Source organism: Myotis nattereri (assembly GCF_964212035.1).
Source record: "Myotis nattereri genome assembly, chromosome: X".
Lineage (NCBI taxonomy): Eukaryota > Metazoa > Chordata > Mammalia > Chiroptera > Vespertilionidae > Myotis > Myotis nattereri.
Genome location: NC_138078.1, coordinates 114,255,426 through 114,278,641, shown reverse-complemented (window position 1 = coordinate 114,278,641; position 23,216 = coordinate 114,255,426). Strand labels below are relative to the sequence as shown.

Sequence of the window (23,216 nt, the reverse complement as noted above, 5' to 3'; positions counted from 1 at the left end):
AGGAATGTCAACCACTCACTGTGTCTTCATGAGATTCCACCATTAGGATGAAGAAGAAAAAAGAGGGAACCAGGAAATAAAATTTAAAAAGGTGTGTTCTAAGGGATAGAAGAAAAACTAGCATAGGCCTAGGTCATAGAAGCCAAATATTTAAAAAATTAGTATATTAGGGTAGTCAGTGTCAGTTGGAATGAGACAAACATGGGAATAAAGAAAAGGCTATTGAGGTGTTCTTAGGGGGTGGAAGGGTGGGAATAACATTCGGCCAGTTGTTCAAGATCACAGACTTTCCATCCTAGAACCATGGCCAAATTTGTCCATAACCTTGTGGAGAAGGCTCCTGCACTGGCAAATGCTGCTGTGACTTACTCAGAAGCCTCGATTGGCCACATTTTGACATTATACCAAGGTTGAGCTGGTTCCTCCAACCCCTGCTGAAATCCCTACAGCTATTCAGAGCTTGAAAAAACTAGGCAATAATGCTCAAATTGGTAACTTCAGTTCACAGTTAAGGAAGCTCTGCTGAATGGTTTGGTGGACACTGAGGTATGGATGTGGTTTTATGTCAGTGAAATCATAGGCAAGCGTAGCATCACTGAGTATGAAGTTTGAAGACCAATCTTTAACATCTATTTATTTTAAGTTATTTGAATGTTCTTAGACCATGAGTGATCAGAATGGTATTTGAATTAAAAAATATGTCAAAATTTTAAAATTTTAAAAAGAAAAGACTACTGAGATTTGGTGAGAAAGAAATGCCTAGCAACCTCTGGTATGTATTTTTACAAGCAGGCCCAAACCTTCATGAGAAATTTTTCTCAAGAATCTAAGTTACTTGTCCTCTGTAATTAAATATTTGGCATAACTGGTGCTTAAGCTGAAATTACTATTCTTAATCAATGCAGCAGTGTTTAATGGAATCTCAGTAATTCCATCTTCAGGTCTGGCTGGGTAGCTCAGTTGGTTAGAGCACTTTCCTGATATGCCACGGTTTCAGGTTTGATCCTTGGTTAGGGCTTATATAAGAATCAAATACTTTAAGCAATAAAAAAAAATAAAAAAAAATAATCAACCAATGGATGTATAAATAAGTGGAACAACAAATTGATGTTTTTCTTCCTCTCTCTCTCTCTCTCTCTCTCTCTCTCTCTCTCTCTCTCTCTCTCTGAAAGTCAATCAATAAATTGAAAAAATAATAACACCATTTTCAGTTTGGTTTCTGGTGATATCATTGGCTTTGGGGACCCCATACTCAACAGAAACTAGATCAAAGTCAAGACCTATTACCATCATCATGAAATACAGTAAAATATCCTTAGAAGAAGAAAGAAGAGATCAAACTTTCTCCACAGAAAAGTGAAAAATGTGGGCTGTCCATTTCTTCAAACATAGCACAGCACCTATCACAAACATATGAGGTAGCATGAAAAGGTCACCTGCTGGCAGACTTACTTTCTTGCTCACAAGTCAAAGGGGGTTTCCCAGGCTGGTAACACTCTAATTTAAGACATTCTGGAGCCCTAATTTCCATTTCAAATCATAGGTTATCTCTACTTTCATTTAAACAAGTAACTCTTACCCACTGCCATGGAATTCTTCTGTATAACTTTGGTCTTTGAAAATGCTGTGTTTCTGGGAAGGAGTCTTGGGGAAAGTCCCCTTCTTCAGTGCACAAGCCCTTCCTCTTTCTCCATCCAGGAGCTTTTGCCCCACAAGTAGAGAGTATTTGATCTTATAGGTAATAAGTATTCTCAGAATTCTCTGAGATCTGCAATAGCCCATTCTAAATTCTAAACAGGTGGGAAATGTCAAGAACTCCCCAAATTCAATGAAGTTTGACCTGGACATAGTCTTAGAAGAGTAGGATTGTATTGACATGTTAAATAACATAGCCCAGTGTTTCCCATTGTTCCCTGTTGGTAGGCAGAATAATTAACCCCCCCATCCAAATATGTCCACATCCTAATCCCCAAAACCTATGAACATGTTACATTACATGGCAAAAAGGACATTGCAGTATGACTAAGTTAAACATTTTGAGAAGATTACCCTGGATTATCCAGATGGGTCTAATGCAATCACAGGAGTTCTTCTAAGAGTGAGGCAGAAGTGGCAGAGTCAGTACATGTGATGACCGAGTAGAGGGGAAGAGGAGAGGGGATGGGGTTAAAGATGCTATGGTGCTGGCTTTGAAGATGAAGAGGAAAGTGGGTGGCCTATAGAATTTGGAAAAAGCAAGGAAACAGATTATCCCCTAGAGCCTCCAGAAGGAATACAACTCTGCTGACACCTTGATTTTAAGACAGCTGAACTACAGAACTCTAAGATAATATATTTGTGCCGGGGTAAGCCACTAAGTATGCTAATTTGTTACAGCAACAATAGGAAACTAATACACTTGCTGTCGTGACTTCTTTTTTTTAAATATATTTTATTGATTTTTTTACAGAGAGGAAGGGAGAGGGATAGAGAGCCAGAAACATCGATGAGAGAGAAACATCGATCAGCTGCCTCCTGCACACTCCCCACTGGGGATGTGCCCGCAACCAAGGTACATGCCCTTGACCGGAATCGAACCTGGGACCCTTGAGTCCGCAGGCTGACGCTCTATCCACTGAGCCAAACCGGTTAGGGCTGTCATGACTTCTTTTGAAAAATACAACTAAGTCGTGAAATAAAGTGCAATCTCTAGCTTTCTTTTGGAAATTCACAGTGCACACTGGTTCACTAAAGGCTCTTAGAAGTCTGATGGAAAAGAAATCTATAAGTTTACCTCATTATTGACCAACAAAAATCTGTTAGCTGTGACCATTAATTATAATCCCACAAAACAATGTTCCTTTCTCAGAACCCTAGTTTGAGGTAATGCTGCTGATAACTCATTGCATGTTAATTTGACTGAAGCTGAAGATAGATGTGTTAACCAAAGGAAAGATTAGTGTGGAGATCTAGAAGGTGGTGAGTCAAAGAACAAAAAAGTCTCAATGTTCTGCTCAATTGTCCAGGAAAGCTCATTCTGACATACAAATACATCAGTATTTAGTCTCTGCTCTCTGATCTATCCCTGGTGGATGGCCGGTGCCATTAAGATAAACCAACGAGGTCCCCTAGTTCTCATTCCTTGTGACCCAAACAACCCTCTGCTATCATTAAGCTTCCTTTTCAAGTCTGACCTGATGGCTGATATGCCAACTCCAGTCTGAATATAAGTAAATCAAAATTCTAACTTTGTATTTCTATCCCTTGTGATTTCAATTTTATTAGCATGAATCCATCTCCAGGAGATTCCTGACTTCTAAGTATCTCCGACAAAATTCAGTTTCTAAGCCTAACTAGTGCCCCCATAAGGTCCTGCCTAAATTGCCAGACAGAGGAACTTTCTTAATGACATCTCCACCCCGCATTACTCCTAACTGCCACAATCCCTCTTGGAGGCAATTTCTTTGTCCATAACAGTTCTGTCACCATGTCTAGGAAAAGCTCATTGAAAGTGCATTCAGTTGACTGAGTTCACCACAGGACAAGGTCAAGCAGAAGTAGATATAAGTAGACAAGGGCTATAAGGGCAGAGAACAGGGTATACCTTGGTACAGATAAGGGGAACTTTTGACCAATACAATAAGTGTAAATGAGGCTACCACATCCATTTTCTGCACTGGTAAAGGGAAGAGGTCAGAGCAGAGATGACAAGTAGTACTGTGTAGCAATTCTGATCACTTCCTAGAAGGCATGCTAAGTCAAGGTGTTGTGGACAGCTATTGTCTTCTGAATACTTCATTTCAAGTACTTTTCCTTTCCCTCTCTCTAGATCAGGGGTTGGTAACCTTTTTTCTGGCAAGGGCCATTTGGATATTTATAACATCATTCACGGGCCATGCAACATTATCAACTTAAAAATTAGCCTGCTATCATGAATGGAATAAAAAAATTGTGGTATATCTACACAATGGAATACTATGCTGCTGTAAAAAAGAAGAAACTCTTACCATTTGAAACAGCATAGATGGACTTGGAGAACATTATGCTAAGCGAAATAAGCCAGTCAGAGAAAGATACATATCACATGTTCTCACTCATTTGTGGAATATAATGAACAACATAAACTGGTGAACAAAAACAGATCCAGAGACAGAGAAGCATCAATCAGACCGTCAAACCTCTGAGGGAAGGCGGGGGGGAGGGGGGGGGCGGGGGGGTGAGAGATCAACCAAAGGACTTGTGTACATAACCCATGGACACAGACAGTAGTGGGGTGAGGGCATGTGCTAGGGGGTGGGAACGGCTGGGGAGAGGTCAGTGTGGGAGAAAAGGAGACATAGGTAATACTTTAAACAATAAAGAATTTTTTAAATTAGCCTGCTATATTTGGTCAAATATTTAATTAATTCACCCCTAATGCCTTGGCAGGGCCAGAGCAAATGATTTTTCAGGCCTTATACAGCCCTTGGGCCGGATGTTCCCTACCCCTGCTCTAGATGATCAGACCCATAACATGTAAATCTTGTGTGGTATTAGCCACCACATTTTCATAAATCACTTAATAAAGCCAGTTATATCTTCAAATAAAGAAAAGAAATCCAGTATCTCAATATGTTTCAAAAAGAAGTCCTGGTACTCCTTATGCAAATTACCCCAATTTCCTCCTAACAACTATTAGTACCCTATGTCAATGGGCATGTAGTGTTTTATATTTTTATAACTTAAGGGTGATTCCAGTGACTTGCTCAAAAGAAAGGAAGAAAGCCTCAAAGAGAAACAATGTCTTTACTAAAAACTGCCAGTAACTTCCAAATGGCAGCTCCCCTGCTTAGGAAAGAAATGGAGTCCCTCTTCACTAGAAACACTAATGTGTAAGTTTGTCATCCCTGGGTTAGACAATGGTCAGACACTGGCACCTAGGAGAAGGGAGGGAGATAGAGGAGTTTAAGTTGATGAAGGCAGAAACAAGCCTGGAACCAATAAATCCAAACAACAATTTTGCTCAGCACCAACCTAGCATAATCACCAACCAGTGTGATTATGCACGGAGGTAGCTGAGGGTGACATAGGTGAATACACACTTTAAGGAGCCCACAAATCTTGCTGCAAGAGGTCTGGGAAACTTTCTGCTTGGTTATTATCAACTTGGCAACAAAAGCTTCATTCCCATTAGAGCTATTTATTGAGGTTGTGCTAGAGCAGTGGCTCCCAAAGTGTGCTCCCCAGACCAACAGCAGCAGCACCTGGGAACTAGTTGGAAATGCAAATTGTGGGGCATATCTCCAGACTTACTGAATCAGAAACTCTGGGGGTGGGGACCGGCAATCTATGTCTTAATAGCCTCCAGGTGATTCTGATGCATGCTCAAATGTGAGAACTACTGCCCTAGATCTATTTTAATCAACAATCTCTGTGCTTTGTGCTGGGGTGGAGGTGGGAATGGGGTTGCCAGATAAAACAGAACACCAAGTAAATTTTAGCATGTCTAAAATCTTGCATGGGATATATTTATCATTCATTTTATTATATTTATAAAAGCATTTGTTGTATATCTGGAATTCCAATTAAATAATTATTCGCCACCCTAGCTGGTTTGGTTCAGTGGATAGAGTGTCAGCCTGCAGACCAAAGGGTCCCGGGTTCAATTCTGATCAGGGGCATGTATCTTGGTTGCAGGCTCCTCCCCAGCCAGGACCCTGATCAGGGCACATGCAGGAGGCAACCAATCGATGGGTTTCTCTCACATCAATGTTTCTCTCTGTCCTTCCCTCTCTCTTCCACTCTCTCTAAAAATCAATGGAAAAATATCCTTGGGTGAGGATTTAAAACAAACAATAAATAATTATTCACCAAATCTGGCAAACCTACCCTAGCTGGTTTGGCTCAGTAGATAGAATGACAGGCCTTTGAACTGAAGGGTTTTGGGTTCAATTTTGGTTAAAGACACATGCCCGGGATGCCAACTGGATCCCCAATAGGGGGCGTGCAAGAGGCAGCTGATAAGATTCTCATCATTGATGTTTCTAGCTCTCTCTCCTTCTCCCTTCCTCTCTGAAATCAATAAAAAAATATTTTTTTTTAATGTGGCAACCCTGGGTAGGGGGACTCTAGACAAGGGGAGCAGGATTGCCAGCCCCAAATATACGTTTTTAGCATAAGGATTATTTTTGGCTAATAGCAGGCTCATGTATAAGGGAAATCACCATTTGTAAGGATGTCTGTCTCCCTGTATCAGGAAGAAGAGGATGACCCGAATCACTAGTGCAGAATCTCCCTACCCTACTGTTCCAGGAAGGGCATCTCCCTTTTATGCCATGACTAGGGGTGTTTGCTATATGCCCCATACATGGAGTTGTCTTGTGCCAAGAGCCTGACATCCTGGGCTGAGAAAGCCCTGTTCCAGGACTCTCCTTTGTCCTGTATTGGCGCCTCTTACCCTTGTGCTGAGAGGGACCCTCTTCTTACAATCCAATTGCCCATAGCTGTTGCCTGAGCTCTCTGTTCATGCTGAGGTTGAAGCCTCATGGTGGCTGGTACCATGGATCTGTCTCTGGCCCAATGGCGTAAGCTGGGCCCTCTCTAGAGAAGAAACCTGAGTTCCCTATGATCAATGCCAGAGCCCTGCCAGCAGGCGAGGGAATCCAAAGGCAGTTGCTGGGCATGGAGGCCAGAGGGACATAGGCTATCAAGGAGACAAAACTGAACCTCACATCACCCTACTTGGCCCAGAGATGGCTGGTAGTCAACGACGGGTAAGACTCCACAGGGTGGGGCAACCTAAGACAGGCACAGTCGGGGGCCAGTAGGAGAAAACTTGGGGTGCAACAAAGGTGGGGCACAGACCCCCCTCCCCAATGGTGCAGGGGCTTGAACACTCGCCCCTTCTGAGGAAGGTCTCCTGTCCCCATGGCTGCTTCCTGCTTCCCATGCCCAGCTCAGATCGGGACCCAGGTAAAGACAGAGACTGGCTGACAGCAGCTGCCCTCTCACTGCAACAGGACTTGTTTCCCATTTCTACCTGGGACCACAGGGAAAGGGGAAGCTGAAGGAAAGGGCTGTGTCAGGATGCTGCCTTCTTCCCTTTCTTCTCCCTCTTTTTTCTAAACACTTCCATGCCTTGTAGTTCTTTTGCTTTCTCTTCTTTTTCTACTACCCTCCATTTTCCATATCAGCTGGATCCAGAGGGCACAGCTTACTCCTCCTCGGACATCGACACCACCATCAACCACGGCCCTGATGGACCCTTTGATGCAGCCCTTCAACTTGCTGATGCTTCGGGAAGCCTGTCGCCAGTGACGCCGCCCGCTAGCCAGACCAACAAAGACAATCAAACCAACAACTTGAGGACAGCTGAAATCCCTTGACTGAAGAGGCTGGCAACCTTCTACAGGAATGGGGCTCTTTCTGTGCTCCATCCACTATGTTTATAGCTATGCTCTCTATCATTGCTTGCCACTCTTCTTCCGAGACTTAAATGGCCCAATCTGAGAGGTGGCCACTGATTTGCATGTGTGATCATTTAAAAAATAAAAAAGGGGGAATTTGCCGGAAGCCGGTCCATCCTTGCTGTTTGACACAGTCGCTGCAGGAAAGAAACATCTGCACAGCATATGTTTCAAGGGACCTGGCGTATATAGCATACTGTTCTTAATATGTTTGCTCCCCTTAGCGCTGTGTGTTTTAACCAAGGTCACCTCTCCGAGAAAGGTTGTTTCCCCAGGTAGGAATTTTTCCCTGAAGTCAGGGAGGGGATGCCTCTCCTAGAAAGGTTGTTTCCCCAGGTAAGGATTTTTCCCTGAAGTTAGGGAGGGGATGAAACTCCTTAACTAAGTGCCAGGCGGGTAGTTAATCACTTTTACTACAAACAATCATGCTTAAGCCACATAATCTTTACTCCCTGGAATGGAGATAAGAAACGCCCTAACCTTTGTAATAGAAATTGACAGGATTAAAATCAACTGGTATAAATATGGATGTAACAAAACAATAAACGGCAGAACCTCTCTGGAGATCCAGACCAGAACTTGGCTGGAGATGCTGGCTAGGCTGCTGATCAACTGAACGCTGTCTCCGTGTCATTCCTTCTTCGCCAACTCCGTCCACACCTTTGGGGACCCCTGGACCCGCTAGGGTTGGACCCCGGCACACTAGAGACTCCTATCAATGGAGAAGACAACAACCTAAATCTGCCTAACAATCTTACCCTTGTTTACAGTACTTTTCTTGCTAGCCTCCCATAACTGCCTCCCCATCTTCTTTTGTCTTTAGCTGGAGATGATATTTACTTAAGGTGATGGCGGGAGTTAGTTTTGGAGTTAGTTTTCCTGGGTATTTCCCTGTATACAGGAGGTACACGTGTCATTAAACTTCTGTTTTTCTCCTGTTAATCTGTCTTTTTATTATGGGGTAAGGTGAAGGGGTCTCAGCCGAGAACCTAGAAGGGTACAGGAAAAATTATTTTTCTTCTACACTCTCAAGGGCCTTCCATATCAGTTGGGTGTGCAAAGCTTTGACATAAATCAGAGAACAATTACAAAGAGTGCATACTTGAGAGTATAAAGATTAAATTTTGGGGAATTCTAAGCAAGCACAGAGCGTCGTGGAGGAGCACTGCAGGATAAACCAGAAGAGAATTTGGGAATTAGATTTGAGTTCACAGTTCAGACCTTAGAGATCCCAGCTACTGTAGTTTCTTGTAATAAGACCTGAATTTTTTTCTCTCTCTCTCTCTCTGACCACCCTTTCCTTGCTTCAGCTGGGTGCACAGCTTGGCGTGTGGATCTCAAGCTAGAGTTAAGCCACCACTGACCGCTCAGCTAGGAACAAGCTGCACAACCCTTTGTGGCAGCTCTGAACCTACTGCCCTTTGTGACAGGTCTGCCAATTTGCCAGATAACTTGGACCCGTTCCAATTGCTTACACTCTGTCTGCTTTGTTTCAGGGTCCTGGCCATAGGTGGGGGGCAGGCCCCCCACCACCCAAGGCTTGGTTTTCTAAAGCCATGTTTGTCAAAACCATCCGTGTGCAAATTCCTTTGTTCATAATGGTGGCATTCAAGTTGAATTGTGCATGAAATTGTCTTGCTAAAGAAGCAGCTTTCTCTATATAAAAGGGGGCAAGAGAAACTGAAGGATCTGATTAGTTAATAAGAATTCTAAGTAGTGAAATTCCAAATTAGCATAAAACAATTTCTTGTTCAGAGCACGTGCAGCACCAGAGTAAAAGAATTCTTTTCTTCCTCTTCTTTTTGTTAAAGCATTTTGTTCTAAAATAGTATAATCACAATAAGACATTGCAATGTGTGAATTGTAATATATTAAGTCATGACTAATTGTATTGATTTGCATTTAGGGTTTTTTAACATCTGTGTGGTAATTATCCTAATCCAATTTGTTATGCAGAATACAATCAATGTTATGTATGTTAGTGTTTAGGGCCTGACACAATTTCATGTAATAAAACAGAATGAAATACAAAGGTAGCTCAGGTGCAAAGACAGGCACATCTTTTATAAATATCAAGCTCTTTTTCCAGATCTCCAAAATTAGCTGGGGCTGGGGTTCAGTGGAGATCAAGCAAATTTAATTAACATTTTAAAAATGAGGCCCAAGAAAAGAGAGCACAAGCGCTGAGCTCTTGAGAAGGAGCAGGTACAAGCTGTATTAAATCCTCAGGAAGAAGACTTTTTTCTAACGGGCTCTGGCTTTTAGAAGCTGCCAGGAATAATGTCCTGACCTCACCTGATAATGAGCCAATGAGACCGTGTTCCACTGACATAGTGCTATTTTAGTAAGGGTTGCATCTTATCTAAGAGTCAGGGTTTAGCTTTAAACCTTTCATTTTTCTGTCCTTTTAGGAAAAAAAAAAAAGCTTTGCCTAACATCTCCCAGAAAGTCCTAGGAATCTGGGGCACAAAATATCTGAGCAAACTTTAGGCTCAGGCAAAGAAAGCAGCTATGTCTCTGTAATGTGTAGGGATACTAACGAGCCTTTCCACCACCACCGGACGCAAGCACGCATGCAAAGCTTTGCTGCCCTCTTCTCAGATGTCTGAATTTTCTACTTTGGGGCTTCAGTCCTTTAACTTCTGGATTTGTCCCTTTTTATAAATGCCAATCTGCCTCATTAAAAGCACAAATCTTGGTGAGCAGTACTTAAACTGCCTCTTTCTGAAAGAAGAGTAGAGAGAAGGCGAGGGTACTGTGTAAGAAAAAGTGGCCATATACTAAACTGACAAGCTCAGGAGAGGCCTCTATGTGGCCTTACAAACTCAGACCTAAAGTAACCACATAAGATTGTGGTAGATTTAGACAGACACAAACAGAGACAGAGCAAAGACTGTGGACCAGGTACGGAAGGTCACCGGAGAGGAAAGTCCCGGGTGCTTAGCAAAGGACAACTGCAGTGTGGGGCCTCGTCCCCAGGGTGACCTTCCTCCCCTAGCATATTGCTGGTCATGTGGTTTGGACCCCCAACCTTTCATATCGCTGATCATGACCACTGACCTTTCCTCCCTGGAAATAACATCAAGGCCTCGGTTGTATTTCAGCTCCAGGCCCAGAAAAGCAGCAAACCCAGACAAGCAACACCATGGCTAACCACCAGTCAATCAATCAGTGGAGACCACAACCTTGAAAGGACACACCTGGAAAACTGCTGAATATTCTATTGTGATCTTCCCCTGGGACCTCCCCTAAAATCTCCACCATTAAAACCCTTAGGACAGTGGTTCTCAACCTTCTGGCCCTTTAAATACAGTTCCTCATGTTGTGACCCAACCATAAAATTATTTTCGTTGCTACTTCATAACTGTAATGTTGCTACTGTTATGAATCATAATGTAAATATCTGATATGCAGGATGGTCTTAGGCGACCCCTGTGAAAGGGTCGTTCGACTGCCAAAGGGGTCGCGACCCACAGGTTGAGAACCGCTGCCTTAGGAGGAAGACCCAACACACTCTCTACCCTCATGCCTTTCCCTTCCTCTTCCCCCTCCGCATCCCCCCAGGCACATCACCTTCACCTTAACCTTCCTTACTCCCAAGCTCCTAGGGCCCTTCCTTTACCTCTATAACTTGTTTCCTAAGCCCACTTCTTTTACAAATTACTTCTTTTACCTCTGTGATTTTCTAGATAAATTAGAGACCGGGTACATGAATTGGTGCATGGGTGGCATCTGGCCAGCCCACTGAGATTGGGGCCGACTAACCTGGCCAGCTGGGGGGAGGGGCCATGGGCGGTTGGCCAGCTGGCCCTGCCCCCTGGTCAAACTCCCTGTCAAGGGGACAATTTGCATATTAGCCTTTTATTATATAGGATGTTCTTTTATAGTTCTATAACCAGACAATCAATGGGTCCGTGCTACCTGTCACTATTTGAGCCAATTAAGCAGAGACAGGGTTGAATCATATATGAGCATATATTCCAATACTGCCAGCAGTATGGAAGAGCAGCAGGTCATCCACAAAAGTCTGTTCTGCAGCTCCCCATAAACCAGCTTTTTATATAGGGTAGGACAAGGATTATATGGGGAAGTAGAAGGCTGGGGTGCGAGTCCATTGTTTGGGCAACAAGGTTATTAATCTTTCCATGATAATAAGCAGTTCTTGAATGAGAATGGTCTCAAGGTTGATTTCCCAGGTTCTGGGGCATACAACTTCCAGCCAAGTTAGAATGTCCTTTCTTTAACCAGAATAAGATAATCATGGTTAATAGAGCATGATTAATATTTTCCATAACCATGGCTAGTCCCCAATATTCTACTTTTGCCCCTAACAGTTTGAGTCTTGGCTCTGATTTTTTTCTTAACCAGAACTCAAGTATCAAGGTTGCTGAACCCAGGTCCAGTCTGACCCCACGGGTCTACACCTGGTGCCATTCCTGTGGCCTATAACAGGATGGTCTGAAATTTAAACTTCCTAACTAAAATTGAGTCATGCAGGATAGTCATGTTGTAGGCCCATACCTTCTAAACAAAAGTCAATCTTTACCTTAAACGAACCTGTCTGTTGTCTTTTTGCATCTATGTTAACATACCTTTGGAATGTCAGGATAATTTCCTTTTTCAAGACCTCTCAGGGCACAATCTCCCACCAGAGCAGACGACCACAGAACTCCTCATTTTTACTGTTATCATGTTAATTGTTAACTATCCTATATCCACCTCTGTAAAAGAAGTATGTGTATTTGTTTTACTTTTTATCCAATCCCAGAGATTTCCCCCAACTGCCTCCACTTTGCTTTCTCTTGCCTCCCTAATCTATCACCAACGGATTTCAGGTAATCCCCTTACTCCTCCTCTGATTCTAATGTATAAAATAAGGTGCAAAATTGACATTCTCCAGAGCATTCTCTCAATCTGTTGAAATTTTGCTTCCTAGCAATTGGCGTCAGTTTGGCTCAAATAACTCATAAAATTATTATGGGTTTGGATGTTTCTTACGTTGACAGTACCAAATTGTCCAAGGGGCAACAGAGACCTTAAAGGGGTAAAAAAATAAGGGCCTGAAAAGCAAAGGTAGCAGATATTACAAACAATATTCACTTAGTTTGCCATTTTTTCGAGTACACAATCCCTAGCACCCTCCAAGGGTGGAGGGAACCCATGTCCATGGAGGAAAGGAACAAAGTAGACATCAGACCCCTTCCAGCCTCTCCTACTCCTTGCCTTCTCCAAGAACTAGTTCCTATCCCCTTTCTGTCACCCTCTTGGCCCATAGTGTAAACCTGTATAAATCCATGAGGTCGGCAACCTGGCTGATAATGCGGATCACCAGGAAAGTGTGTTAAATATATAGCTGCCCTGACTGGTTTGGCTCAGTGGATAGAGCATCAACCCATGGACTGAAGGATCCTGGGTTTGATTCTGGTCAAGGGCATGTACCTTGGTTGTGGGCTTGATTCCTAGTGGGGGACATATGGGAGGCAGTTGATCAATGTTTTTCTCTCATTCATGTTTCTCTCTCACTCATGTTCCTAAGTCTATCTCTCTCCTTTCCTCTCTGTAAAATCAATAAAATATATTTTAAAAATTATAATAAATAAATACATACATAAATAGCTGCCTCATCAATTCAGACTTAATAGGTCCTGGATCAGGCCCAGGAATAGGGGTTTTTGCTTTTTTTTGAGAGGGGGGTGGTTGTTAATCCTCGCCCAAGGATATTTTTCCATTGATTTTTAGGGAGAGTGGAAGAGAGAGGGAAAGACAGAGAGAAACAAAGATGTGAGAGAAACACATCAATTGGTTGCCTCCTGCATGAGTCCTGACCAGGGCCCAAGCCAGGCAGGAGCCTGCAACCGAGGTATGTGCCCTTTGACCAGAATCAAACCAGAACCCTTTGGTCCTCAGGCTGACACTCTATCCACTGAGTCAAACTGGCTAGGATGGCATAGGTATTTTTAAAGCTGCTTCCAGGTGATTTTAATGGACAGTTCCATTGGGCAACCACTGGCATCAGCCGAAGATTCCCACCAGGTATGCCTGCCTATGCAAAATATGCCTAGGCCAGTGGTCAGCAAACTCATTAGTCAACAGAGCCAAATATCAACAGTACAACGATTGAAATTTCTTTTGAGAGCCAAATTTTTTAAACTTAAACTATATAGGTAGGCACATTGTTATTAACTTAATTAGGGTACTCCTAAGGCTTAGGAAGAGCCACACTCAAGGGGCCAAAGAGCCGCATGTGGCTCGCGAGCCGAAGTTTGCCAACCACGGGCTAGGCAATGGAGGTTTCAATGGTGTGGCAAATGCCAGGCATTATGAGCAAAACTATGCTCCAGTGGAGTAGGCCTGAAAAAGACTCCCTCACTTGAACAAAGATTGGTCAGGCTCCTCTAAGCCATCATTTTAACTAGGCTTCCTCTTTGGCCCTGTTTTTCACCTGCCTTTGTCAAAGAATCCTGCTAAGTCAGTTTATCGGAAAATCCTCCCACTCGATATCTGATCACTCTTGATATCTGATCAAGTTCTCCATCCCCCCTCCCCCAACCTTTGATTTCTAAGTCTTTGGCTTGCCTTTAGCAATAATCCTGTTAAGTCAGTTTAGTAAGAATTTCCTCACCTTTGATGTCTGTCTTAGTCAGCTTAGGCTGCTATAACAAAGTACCATAGACTGGATGGCTCACACAACATTTATTTCTCACAGTTCTGAGGGCTAGAATTTCCAGATCAAGAAGCTGACAGATTCAGTTCCTGGTGAGAACCCTCTTTTTGCCTTGCAGAAGGCCACCTTCTCAGTGTCTTCACATGGGGAGAAGGAAGAGGAGAGAAGGGAGAGAGATGGGGAGAAAAGGAAGAGGAAGGCAAAAGGGGAGGGGAAAGGGAGAAGAGGAAGATGAGGGAGAGGAGAGAGAAGAGGGAGAAGGAGGGAGAGGGAGGGAAGGAGAGGGAGCAAGCCAGAGCTAGCTCTGATCTCCTTTTTAAAGGGACACTAATTCCATCATGGGGCCCCACACTAATGACTTCATCTAAACTTCCCAAAGGCCCAACTTCCAAATATCATCACATTGGGGGTTCGGTTTCCATACATGAAAATGGGGATGGGGACACAAACATTCAATCCATAATGACATCTAATCAATTTCATCTTAGTAATTTTGCATCCACCAACCCCCTCACTCTGCTCATTGGCTATAAATCCCTACTTGTCCTTGTTGTATTAGGAGTTGAGTTCATTCTCACTCATAGCAATAGTCTTGAAGAAAATCTTCTTTACCATTTTAACAGGTGTCAGAATAATGTTTCTTTAACAGGCCCTTAAGGGGAAAAACTACACTGCCTGACACCAGGGATTCATTTAGCCAACTACTTTCTAGTTAGTCAAGGTCTGCTCCAGCCCATTAAACAGGACCCCAGTGTCTCCACCCACATGCCTAATACATAAGCAGGAAAGACTCTAAGGATTAGTATTCCTTGATTGGAATTTGTTAGCAGTATCTGTGAAATTCCCATTATTCAAACAAACATTTACTGAGTATTTACTAATGGTCTTGCCCTGTGCTAGAAACAGGAATAAGACTAGGCCACTTTGTTCTCAAAACTCATGGAAAAGCAGGGAAGGCAGACAAGTAAACCAACAATTACAACACACTTAGGCGCTGTGACCATCTTATTATTGTAACCATTTGTGGAAGGTGAGGAGCCAGTTATAGCAATTACTTGGCACCAAGTCTTCATTGAATCACATCTCTGAGGTAATTCCTTTACCTTGTTTACCCCTGCAGAGCTTCTTCTGCTTCCTGTTTGTTTTTCCATGACTAACCTCTGCCTATAAGATGAAGCCCAAACTTGTTAGCCTGTCATTTCAAGCACTCCATGGTCCTCAATGGATAGCTTCATCAATCAGCAAGGCATGCTGGACATTATCTCCCGAAGTTAGAAGACGGAGCAATCAATGCAGAACATTCCCTTGATTTCTGTATTCACACTGTCCTCACTGGATCATGGCCAGTGGAAAAACAAACAAAAACAAAACAAAACAAAACAAAAAACTGGAGGGGCTTTCTAATGGTGGGGGTGGGGAGAACCTAAGAACAAAAGTGAGTCAGAAGAGAGCCCAGAGAAGCTGCTAATGTCATCAATGCTTCTAACCACCTCAACCCCATGAAAGAGCACACTGTGCCAGGTGCAGTGCCTCCCTTTCCAGCAACCAAACTTCTCTACCCTCTCCCAAAGGCCTAACAAAATAATAGAATGAGCTACTAACTAGAAGCTTTGAGAAGCAGAAGGATAGTCAGATATCTGACTACCAGATGCCACTCAAACACTATCTTGCCCCAAAACCTTGAAGCCTTTCTGAGCCTCCATCTTCTCACCATTAAAATGGAGATGACACTGTCATCTGCCCTACTTCACAGACAACAGGTGAAAGTAAAGAGAGACCAAGGACTTGAAAGTGCTATATAAACAGGCATGGGGTTTGTTATTACTATTCCGATGGGCCCTGCAAGGCATATTGAACAGGTTTTATAACAACACACATGAGGACAACAGGTTGCTTCCAGAAATAGGAACAAGGGAAAGGACAGCACTGACTCAGGCTTGCTCTCCAAGTCACCTTTCACCCAAGTGCTGGGTATTTGATGGGATAAACAGTCAATGCTACCACCTTCCCCCACTGCCTGTCAATATGACAGCAAAGTACCTGCTGTATTGACCATAGATGCCAAGCCCTACCCACAAGTAATTACTCAGTAGCCTCCCTTTCCTTTTGAAAGCTTGTCATTACCATTCTTGAAATTCTGGTCCTGGTCTGCTCCGAGAAACATCTATTTATGGGAGGCATGGTGCCAATGAGTGTTTTTGTTTGTTTGTTTGTTTGTTTGTTTAAATATATCTTTTATTGATTTTTTACAGAGAAGAAGAGAGAGGGATAGAGAGTTAGAAACATCGATGAGAGAGAAACGTCGATCAGCTGCCTCCTGCACACCTCCCACTGGGGATGTGCCCGCAACCAAGGTACATGCCCTTGACCAGAATCAAACCTGAGACCTTTCAGTCCACAGGCCAACGCTCTATCCACTGAGCCAAACCGGTTAGGGCCCAATGAGTTTTTGCAAACCTTCCTTCCTTTCTGAATTTGAACTTGCAGACTGGGTCACAGGCTCACAAGAGGAATGCAGTGTGTCTGGCATGTTTGCAACTTTTCAGCAAACTACTCTCCACCTATCAAAACATCGCCACCCAGTACTCCTCTCTAGGCCCTGCGGGGTGGAGGGAAAATGAGCAACACTGTCAACACTGATGTGATAGTTAGCCATCAAGTAAACAGCACACTCTCACTCTGAAAGGGAGGGGTCATGGCAGACTTCCTACAAGGTCAGAGGGAGATTTATTTAAGGAGTGGAGGGGCATAGAGCCTTGTCAATTTCCCTCTCGATAGCCACCTGCTGGAAAGAAGGACCCTACTTTGTTAGGCCTCTGAAACCCTATACAAATCTCCTTTGGTAATCATGGTCAATCACTTGGATGCTTGCCCCAGCCCTGGGGAATTTTGTGGTAATGGCTATAAATCAGTGTAGCCAAGGAAAACTGCTGCAGACTTTGATTCTGTGGCTCTTGTTTGGAAGCTCTTTTATTTTTTTTCTCTGTAGGAACCCATCAGATTGATTTGATAATGACCAAGGTGTGAAGACAGAGGTAGCAAGGCGCTAATAGCCAACACCCCCTTGGCATCTTTTTTTTTTTTTTTTACCTGACATGATTTGGGGTTTCCAGAAGATGTCTGCAGGCCTAACACAAATTTCAGAGCAAAATCTGTGGCTCTTCAAACATCAAAGCATCAGTAGAGGCCTGAGGTCAGGTGGGGCTGGTGGGGAAGCAGCAGGGTAGTTAGTAGAAGAGGCTTAGGTCAGAGTTTAGAGCTAGGTTTCAAAAGGGCTGGAAGTGCTATTCTCTTCACCAATCAAGTTAAAGGGGGGAATGGGACAGAAAATTGGAGAGAAAGATAAGTGGAGACTAATCCAGTTACATAAAAAGATGTACTCAGATTTTCCTCAGTGGGCTATACCATCTAAATGCCTTTTAACTTTTGTAAGGCACAAGATCTGACCTAGTGCTATACAACATAACTCCATGATGATGAAAATGTTCTATCAATACAATGTACAGTAACCACTAGCCCATGTAGCTATTAAGCACTTGAAATTGACTGGTATGACTGAGAAAGTTAATTTTTAATATAATTTAATTTTAATTCATTTAAATAGCCATGTATGGTTAGTGACCATCATATGGACCAGCACATGGCTAGAGTTACCACACTCTGTGTTCAAATCCCAGCTCTTCCTCTTTTAAAAAAAATATATATTTTTTTATTTTTAGAGAGAGAGAGAGCAAGGGAGAGGGAGAGAGAGAGAAACATTGATGTGAGAGAGAAACATCAATTGGCTGCCTCCTGTATGCACCCCAGCCATGGATCCAACCCACAATCTGGGCATGTGCCCTGACTGGGAATCAAACCAATTACCTTTCGGTGCATGGGACAATACTCAACCAACTGAGCCATACTGGCCAGGGCCCAGCTCTGCCTCTTGTTGTTTGGGAGACTTTGACAAATTAAGTAACCTCGTTTTGCCTCAGTTTATTCATTTGTGAAATGGGAATAATAAGGGTTCTCACAAGACTGTTTTGTAAGAATTATGAGTTAATATATATAAAGTAGTTGAGAAGTGTCTGGTGTATAAGTGCTATATACAATTTTTTTCAATTAGAGACACTCAATAGAGCAACATTCCTGCAGCTACTACAAGGCCTCTGCAAAGGGAGAGGGGCCCTTCACTGATACAGAGATAGTAAGTAGAAGTCTTTCAATGTTTTAAAACCAGACTTCAGAAGAGATGCAATTCGAATCCTCACCAGTCTTGTGAAAAGCTGAGAGGGGGGTGTGTGTGTGTGTGTGTGTGTGTGTGTGTGTGTGTGTGCACGCGTTAGGGCGCAGAAGGAAGTGTTCAACCCTTGTTACCATCTGGATCTAGCTTTTCATCGCAGACACACAGAACACTTCTTATATTTCCAAGCTCATCTAGTCACAGGTATGTTAGAAAATTCTGGCAGACAGATATCACCATCCTCAGCAGTGGGAGAGACAGTGTGGTGTAGCCATGGATATCTGAATTTGAATCTTAGTCTAGCCAGTAACTTACAAGACCAGGTTAGGCAAGTGGCTTACTTTCTCAGAGCCTCAGTTTCTCCATCTATAAAATGTGGATATATTAATTCCTATCTTTCAAGATAATTGAAGGAAATAATATAAACAGAGCACTTAGCACATGTGCATGGTAGCTGCTATTTTTATTATCCATACCTGTATGTTGGAATGAGAACCAATACAAAGTAAATAAGTGAATTTATTTCACAATCCATCATCAACAGCTCTCTGAGCTCAGTTGGAGATAAGGAAGTCTAATTCATATTGTTCAGAGAAGCAGAAATCAATTTTAAAGTCAGGGCTAAAACCCAGTCCTACTGCCTCCTAGCCCCAGGCCTGGCAGCATCACAGAGCCCTTTCAAAGGGCCTGCTGGCTGCTAATTTTTAATGGGGTTGTAGAGTGTGTGTTTTTTCATCAGTCACTCTCAATGTAGGGAAGAGAAGTGCAAGTTACTTCATTAAAAGCACTCACACATAACTGGATACATTTACATATTAAGCAGGCAACTGAGACTCTAATCTTTCTATTTTATGTACCTCTGTAATCATTATTCAGCATCAGAATGCTTCTTAGGTACTCAGGATCCTTACTACAGAGAACTCTTAAACCTTTGCTAAGTACAGGTGACAATCTGTAAATACTTTCATTCACAAGCTGTATGCAATTTCCTTTCACCATTCTTTGAACCCTAGTGACCAACTGTGCAGGCACCCCTGGAGCTCAGTTAAGTTGACCCTAAGCATAGATAGATATGACACAGGGTTTCTTGGGCCCCTAAGATTTAGTGTATCTGATTAGGTAACTATTGCATACAGGGAGCAGGTCTCTGTTCTTTTGTGCATTATGTTGTTGGTTTGGAAGTGAAGCAGAAAAGGAAGACAGAAAATTCCAGAAATCTGAACAGCACAGGGACTATGAGGGTCCAGCGCCATCTGCAGTTATGGGAAGAAAGGTCGACAGTGTGGTTTTGCAGAATAGAGGAAGGCAAAGTGAGTGCTTCAGAAAAATATGCCCTCCTTATAACAATATTGCTTCAGACCAGCCCTAAATTCAGCCCCTTTACTTAAAAAAATAATTCCAGTTCAAAACCCAAGTCGTACCAAACCTGATAAAGACTACGGACCAATATCCTTCATGAACATAGACCAAAAAATCCTCAACAAAATGTCAGCAAGTCAAATTTAACAATACATAAAAAGAAGAATACCTCATAACCAAATAAGGTTTATCCCAAGAATGCAAGACTGCTTAAAGATTTGAAAATAAATCAATGTAATTTACCATATCAAGAGAATAAGAAATAACCATATGACCTCAATTCATGCAGAAAAGGCTTTGGACAAAATGCAATTGACTCATGATAAAAATTTTCAGGAAACTAGGAATAGTAGGGAATTTCCTTAACCTGATAAAGGGCATCTATGAAAAACCCAGACTGAACATCACACTAAATGGTAAAAAGAGTAAAAGCTTTCCTTCTAAGATCAGAAACAAGACAAGGATGTCTGCATTTGCCACTTCTATTTAAGATTGTACTGAAGGTTCTACCCAGGGCAATTAAGCAAGGAAAAAGAAATGAAAGACACAAAGATTGAAAAGGAAGAAATAAGTTGTTTTTATTCACAGACATTATGATCATCTATCTAGAAAATCCCAGACTGTACCAAAAACCTACTAGAACTAATAAGTGAGTTTAGTAAAGTCATAGGACACAAGGTCATTATGCAAAAACCAATTTAAAAAACAATCCCCCCCCCAAAAAAAAATCCCATTTACCATTGCACCAAAAAAAAAAAAATTAAGATACCTAGGAATAAACTTAACTAAGGAGGTAAAAGACCTCTACTCAAAAAACTACAGGATGTTGAAAAAAGAGATAGAGGAAGATATAAACAGATGGAAGAGCATACCATGTTCATGGATTGGTAGAATCAGCATCATTAAAATGTCCATACTACCCAAAGCAATCTATAGATTCAATGCACTCCCCATTAAAATACCAACAACAAATTTCACAGAACTAGAACAAACTCTCCAAAAATTCATCTGGAATAAAAAAAGACCCCTAATAGTTGCAACAATCCTGAGAAAGAAGAACAAAGTAGGAGGGATCGCAATACCAGATATCAAGCTGTATTACAAAATCACTGTTCTCAAAACTGCCTGGTACTGGCACAAGGACAGACATATAGACCAATGGAACAGAACAGAGAACCCAGAAATCGATCCAAGCCATTATGCTCAATTAATATTTGACAAAGGAAAAAAGATTCCCGGAAACCAAGATGGCGGCATAGGTAAACACCAAAGTTTGCTGCCTCCAACAACCACTTCAAAAATACAACTAAAAGACGGAATGGACATCGCCCACAACCACAGGAAGGCTGGCTGAGGGGAAATTCTTCAACTAGAAGGAAAGAGAACAGCATACCAAGACTCAGAGGAGGCGCAGTGCGGAAAATACAAAGGTGTGGAGGTGCGCACGGAGTGGGCTGGTGGCTGAGGGCGCGGTTGTCGTTTTCAATCAGATGGGAGTCTCAGACTCTGAGCTCCAGTTCTGGGCGAGTCTCTAGGGACCCAGACTCAAACGGGAGAAGCGGGATTGTCTGGCATCGGTCGGAAGGGGAGGGCAGCTTTCTCTCCGAGGTTTGCAGCGGTTGCTGGGACTCTGAGAGGCAGAGCCTCTGGCAACAAGACTGAGAGCAGCCATAACTGCTCCCTCCACCCGCCCTGTTGATCACGTGCGACCCGCCCCACCCAAGCCCTGCGCAGAGCCACTTGCCAGATAGCCTCAAGCAAAGGCTAGATTAGCACCTCCCCAGAGGACAGAAGTTTTCCCACAGCAGACACAGCTGATTCTCACAGCCAGCTGGCCTGGAGGTCAAATCCCCCTAGTATTAACTACAACAATCAAGGCTTAACTACAACAAGACTGCGCACAAAGACCACTAGGGGGTGCACCAAGAAAGCATAAAAAATGCGGAGACAAAGAAACAGGACAAAATTGTCAATGGAGGATATTGAGTTCAGAACCACACTTCTAAGGTCTCTCAAGAACTGTCTAGAAGCCGCCGATAAACTTATTGAGATCTACAACAAATCTAATGAGACCCTCGATGTTGTGATAAAGAACCAACTAGAATTAAGCATAAATGGACTGAAATAAAGAATATTATACAGAGATCCAACAGCAGACCAGAGGTCCGCAAGAATCAAGGAAAAGATTTGAAATGCGAAGAAGCAAAAACACCCAACCGGAAAAGCAAAATGAAAAAAGAATCCGAAAATATGAAGATAGTGTAAGGAGCCTCTGGGACAGCTTCAAGTGTACCAACATCAGAATTATAGGGGTGCCAGAAGATGAGAGAGAGCAAGATATTGAAAACCTATTTGAAGAAATAATGACAGAAAACTTCCCCTTCCTGGTGAGAGAAATAGACTTACAACTCCAGGAAGCACAGAGAACCCCAAACAAAAGGAATCCAAAGAGGACCACACCAAGACACATCATAATTAAAATGCCAAGAGCAAAAGACAAAGAGAGAATCTTAAAAGCAGCAAGAGAAAGAAACTCTGTTACCTACAAGGGAATAGCCATACGACTGTCAGCGGATTTCTCAACAGAAACTTTACAGGCCAGAAGGGAGTGGCAAGAAATATTCAAAGTGATGAATGCCAAGAACCTACAACCAAGATTACTTTATCCAGCCAAGTTATCATTCAGAATTGAAGGTCAGATAAAGAGCTTCACAGATAAGGAAAAGCTAAAGGAGTTCATCACCACCAAACCAGTATTATATGAATGCTGAAAGGTATCCTTTAAGAAGAGGAAGAGGAAGAAAAAGGTAAAGATACAAATTAAGAACAAATATGCATCTATCAACAAGTGAATCTAAGAATCAAGTGAATAAATAATCTGATGAACAGAATGAACTGTTGATTATAATAGAATCAGGGACATAGAAAGGGAATGGACTGACTATTCTTGGGGGGGGGAAGGGGTGTGGGAGATGCGGGAAGAGACTGGACAAAAATCGTGCACCTATGGATGAGGACAGTGGGGGGGTAAGGGCAGAGGGTGGGGCGGGAACTGGGAGGAGGGGAGTTATGGGGGGGAAAAAAGAGGAACAAATGTAATAATCTGAACAATAAACATTTAATAAAAAAAATATATTTGACAAAGGAAGCAAAAGCATACAATGGAGTCAAGACAGTATAAATGGTGTTGGGAAAATTGGACAGATACATGTAAAAAAAAATGAACCTAGACCACCAACTTACACCATACACAAAAATAAACTCAAAATGGATAAAGGACTTAAACGTAAGACAGGAAACCATAAAAATATTAGAGGAATCCACAGGCAGCAAAATCTCATACCTATGCGACATATGCCGAAGCAATATTTTCACGGAAACAGCTCCTAGGGCAGTGATGGCGAACCTTTTGAGCTCGGCGTGTCAGCATTTTGACAAACCCTAACTTAACTCTGGTGCCGTGTCACATATAGAAATTTTTTTTATATTTGCAACCATAGTAAAACAAAGACTTATATTTTTGATATTTATTTTATATATTTAA

The 23,216-nt window shown here is 42.5% G+C and overlaps 1 pseudogene across 1 annotated transcript; it reads left to right on the top strand.

Annotated features, from left to right (window-relative positions):
* Nucleotides 1–303: 303 nt before the first annotated feature.
* Nucleotides 304–612, top strand: LOC308512029 (ATP synthase subunit g, mitochondrial-like; annotated as a pseudogene). Its single transcript has one exon. The product of its transcript is annotated as an ATP synthase subunit g, mitochondrial-like (transcript).
* The last annotated feature ends 22,604 nt before the right edge of the window (nt 613–23,216 follow it).